General features: G+C 40.0%; 1 long non-coding RNA gene across 1 annotated transcript; it reads left to right on the forward strand.

Annotated features, from left to right (window-relative positions):
- Positions 1-786: 786 nt before the first annotated feature.
- On the forward strand, positions 787-3,903 carry LOC125502089. Its single transcript, XR_007279928.1, has 4 exons — positions 787-1,001; positions 1,416-1,511; positions 2,760-2,872; positions 3,757-3,903. It is a non-coding gene; the product is annotated as an uncharacterized LOC125502089 (long non-coding RNA).
- Positions 3,904-4,387: the final 484 nt, after the last annotated feature.

Consider the following 4,387-nt stretch of genomic DNA (forward strand, 5'->3'; position numbering starts at 1 on the left):
AAAATCGACGTCAGAAAAAAGGAAAAATTCTGGGGGTAGGGACGTTATCAAATTTATAGGTATATGACGAGTAGGGATGTATGTAAAGGTAATATCTATATAGCTATGTACAACTGAGGTATATATGGTGTATTTTTGACAAAATCGACGTCAGAAAAAAGGAAAAATTCTGGGGGTAGGGACGTTATCAAATTTATAGGTATATGACGAGTAGGGATGTATGTAAAGGTAATATCTATATAGCTATGTACAACTGAGGTATATATGGTGTATTTTTGACAAAATCGACGTCAGAAAAAAGGAAAAATTCTGGGAGTATGTACGTTATTAAATCTGATGGTATATGATGAGTATGGTGGTGCGTGAAGGGAATGTCTACGTAGCTATGTACAACCCGGGTATATATGGTGTATTTTGGCCAAAATTAAAGATTTTGCGACGAAGCTAACTTCTCAGAATTGAGTGGACATTAAGCTGTGCGTACATTCGGTGGTAGGTATGTAACGAGCAACGGCGTATATAATGAGCACATGTGACTTTGAAAAAAGAAGACTGGAAAATCCCGAGTAATCTCGAAACAGTCAATTGCGAACGTGCAATTCGGTATTCGTTCATCGGAGCGCCTCGTACGTAGATCCTCCTTTTCCAAGGCAACGGCAGTATGACCGCGGCAGCCGAAGCGACGTGGTCATCGGGAGCGACATCGATGGTAGCGCGTACGTACACATCCTTTGAGAAGAGAGAGAAGAAGCCAGCGAGGAGAGAGAGACATATATTTGGGTGAGGATTAGCAATGGAATAGTACGCAGTTACTACAGCGCCATAAATTTTGTCGATAACGAGTCCGGTGTCCAGTTTTGATCCAGCCGTGACTCGGGAAGTAGTGTTTCGGTTGATCTACATATTTTGAAAAAGTGCTTGACAATCGGTAGCTAGTGAAAAAACTATATCAGTGGAAATTTCGTGAATTCCGTAACTCGGAGATTTTTCCATAAGCACTGGTGAGCATAATGTTTTTACCAGGATTAAGATCTTTGCGCAAAAACGCAGGACTTTGATTTTCCGCCATCGTATTCCCTGTATTTTAAATTGGAAAAGTATGAGGGTCACGATTTTGCGCTGTAGAAAAAACTTTTATCGTTCGAATTCCAAATAACTATAGCTAGTTCGTTACGCATTATTATATTCCTATGTTCATTGACTTGATTAACAATAATCTGATTGATTTCGGAATAGTATGAACAAAAGTTGGAAAACTATCAATTTTTTTGTCCAACATTACCGAAGGTACTTATCATCGGGATTTTGGTTTAAAATTACGCTTCATTGCCATTTCGTGAACGAATTTATTAATATATTTGAGGTTCAATTTCACAATTTCACTCGGTTTCTGACATGGTATTTTCGCATTTCAGATTCATACTTGACAGGCGTCGAAGGTGCCTGGTTCTTCCCAATACGGTTCAACTCTGAATTACTATCCCTACGTTGTGCTGAAAAATTCGTATAAGGTAAGAAATGATTGCTATCGTGTATTCGTTGACTTGTAATGAGATGAGAAGTGGTCTGTCTGATTTGCATTTCTGGAGTCAAAATGCATTCAATGAGCGTACTAGAGTTAGGGTTCTATTAAACTTTTTCTTTCGTCTCGAGAAAACGCCTTGAATATTTCTTAAAATTTGAGATCGGAATTGGAATTTTTTTTGAAGAGTTTTTCGAAAAGTCGAAAAGTTCATGAATCTGGGAAGTTCAGGATCGAGAATATCTCTATGAGATTTATTGCTAGCTTTACTCGACGAATGGCGGAGATCGCGACAAACATTTGATGATGATTAATGATATGGATGTGTTCATTGATTAATTCATTCATTAATCAAGTTAGTAATCTATTGATTCATTCATTGAACTAAGAATTCGAACCCAATGCCTATCTACTCTCAATGTGAAGCAATCGTCGCGTCTATGATTGCAGACTCTTTTAATCAAACAATCAATTAGTGCTTCTAGCATTTCGAAATAGTAGATAATCCATTCGTATCTCGATGCATACGTTCATTTATTTAGTTATTGATTGAAATATTTATTCATTGAGTTATTCATTAATTTATTCCACTATCAAATCATGAATTCAGGCATTATTCCTATCGAATCACATGTGAATCTATGATCGCATCTATGATTGCAGACTCTTCTAGTCATCAAACAATCAATTATTGCTTCTAGCATTTCGGAAAAGTAGATAATTCATGTGTATCTTGATGCATTCAGTCATTTATTCAGTTCTTCATTCAATCATTCATTTATTCAGTCAGTCATTAATTCATCCTGTTATCAAATCATGAATTCATGCATGATTTCTGTGAAATCACATGTGAATCTATCGTCTCATCTATTATCACAGACTTTTCCAATGATCAAACAATCTATCATGATGAATAGTATCTCAATAAATTATTCAATAATTTGTCAGTTTTCTTGAAGCATTCATTCATTATTTTAATTATTCATTCATTCTTCTATTAATTCAGTAATTCATTCATTGATGTTTCATTCATTCATTCATTTATCCATTCATTCACCTATTTATCAATTCAATTATTCATTTATTCAATCATTCATTCATTCATCGAATTACCCTAAAGTATTCAGAATGAATTAAATCACGAATCAGTGGGTATGTGCATTGCAGGCAATCACAAAACATTCGATCGGGGACGTCTAATCTAGTTTATGGTTAACAGAGTACATGTATGTCGTAGGTCTTCCGTCTTCGATACAACGGCAGTTCAGCTTCAGCGACAGCAGCGGCGACTTCAGGAGCGACATCAGTAGCAACGCAGTCTCCTTAGAGCGACGATGGAGAGAGGCAACGGTGAGCAAGCTTTTCTCGACAAATTAGTTGAATATTGCCCAAATCGCTAGCGCCAACTTTTTATTTCCTCTTGATCACGCGCTCCCGACTCTTTATACTAATAACAGTTGTTAGAAATATACTCGCCCGGGGTCTCAACAATCCTTCGAAATTTCCAGAGATGACTATTCAATTGAATTACACGCGTTCCATTCTATCTTCCAGTATTTTGAGATAATCGATTGATATATTCAACTCATACAAATTCGATACAGCTATTATTCTCAATCAACTTCCAATGCATTAGTTTTCTGATATTTTTGGGCCGTCAACATAGCATTTCTCAAATCGCTCGAGCGGCTGTTTTCCATTGTGATTTGATTATGTTCTTTATCATGAACTCGGCGAAAGGACGTAATGCAAATGCACTCAATGCAGCACCTGAAAAATTTCTCGGGATTTGCGGAATGGTATTTCAATGATTCGCTCAATTTCTTCTCGTGAAGAGATACCGAAAAATTTATTGATCTTATTCGTGGATACAAAAATAATATAAACATAAGTTATTGTTACATTATGACCTGAATTTTACATGTGATATGAATTGCATCCCCTTGATAAATATTCTCAAAATCCTTATAAAATCAGATCACTTAATATTACCATTGGGTAATGGACTTATTAAATTCATGCACTCCGATGATATAATTTATCAGACACGCCAGTAAGGCAAGACAATGATTTATCATCACATAACTTGGTACAACTTATTATAATTCGAACGTTTTTAGATACTTATATATATATTGAGTCATAAAATAAGTTATACATTGTGTTACATGGTACGTCATACAGTAAGTCATGTATTGCGCTAACTAATTGTTCATTTGTTATTTGTGTTACAGGTCGCAGCTCCTCCAACATCATTGCCCGGACTCCCCCTGTTCATCAGGGGGAGTCCACCGTCCCCTGGGACTGCGCGGCCTCCCACCGCCCCCGGGGTCCCAGGGGACCCAGTCCCCGAGGACATGTCTTCGGGGATGCGGTATCCCCGCTGGAGGGGATGCCATATCCCGAGGGACATGTCCTCGGGAACTGGTCTTCGGGGACGCGTGTCCCCCCAGGGACACGTCCCCGGGGATGCGGTATCCCCGCTGGAGGGGATACCGTGTCCTAGGGGGCGTGGCCTTGGGGGAATAAGCGTCCTCGAAAATCCCGGGAAAAGGAGGTCCCTAGCGGACACTTTGTTTTTCGTTTCTCTAGAGAAATCAAGAAAACGAGTGACCGCTTGGGACCTCCTTTTCCCGGGATTTTCGAGGACGCTTATTCCCCCAAGGCCACGCCCCCAAGGACACGGTATCCCCTCCAGCGGGGATACCGCATCCCCGGGGACGTGTCCCTGGGGGGACACGCGTCCCCGAAGACCAGTTCCCGAGGACATGTCCCTCGGGATATGGCATCCCCTCCAGCGGGGATACCGCATCCCCGAAGACATGTCCTCGGGGACTGGGTCCCCTGGGACCCCGGGGGCGGTGG

This window comes from Athalia rosae, chromosome 8 (assembly GCF_917208135.1).
Source record: "Athalia rosae chromosome 8, iyAthRosa1.1, whole genome shotgun sequence".
Taxonomy (NCBI): domain Eukaryota; kingdom Metazoa; phylum Arthropoda; class Insecta; order Hymenoptera; family Athaliidae; genus Athalia; species Athalia rosae.